Here is a 494-nt window from a genome sequence, read left to right as displayed (position 1 = left end):
AAGAATCCCAGAAAATTGTAAGCATCAATTTTCCAGCTGATTGCTGACATTTCAACATTTTTTTTGTCAGCAATTAAGGATGTTTTCATTCCATGTTCTGCCATTTACTCTCAGGCTCATAGTGATTAATCTATGTCTCATCACCAGTAATGATCTTTTTAAAGAAACTTTTACCTTCCTTCAAGTATTGTTCCAAATTTTATTTGAAGATGTCCAAACGTTTCTGTTTAGACTCTTCTGTGAGTTACTTTGGTACCCATCTCGCAAAAACTTTTTGAAACTCAAGTCCGTCGTGTATTATTTCATAGACAGTCATGACTAATTTGCCACATAATCCACTGTTACCTTATCTTTTCAATAGAATCCTTTCACGTGTATGCTAAACGTATAATATGTTTGGCAGAGAATGTTGTTGTTAAGTTGACACATAGCGATCATGTATAGGATTTCTGAGGAGCAGCTGGTGAATTTGAGCCACCAACCTTGTTATTCAA

This window comes from Chrysochloris asiatica, unplaced genomic scaffold (genome assembly GCF_000296735.1).
Source record: "Chrysochloris asiatica unplaced genomic scaffold, ChrAsi1.0 scaffold00158, whole genome shotgun sequence".
Taxonomy (NCBI): domain Eukaryota; kingdom Metazoa; phylum Chordata; class Mammalia; order Afrosoricida; family Chrysochloridae; genus Chrysochloris; species Chrysochloris asiatica.
The sequence above is the reverse complement of the archived record's forward strand: the minus strand, read 5'-3'. Positions refer to the sequence as shown.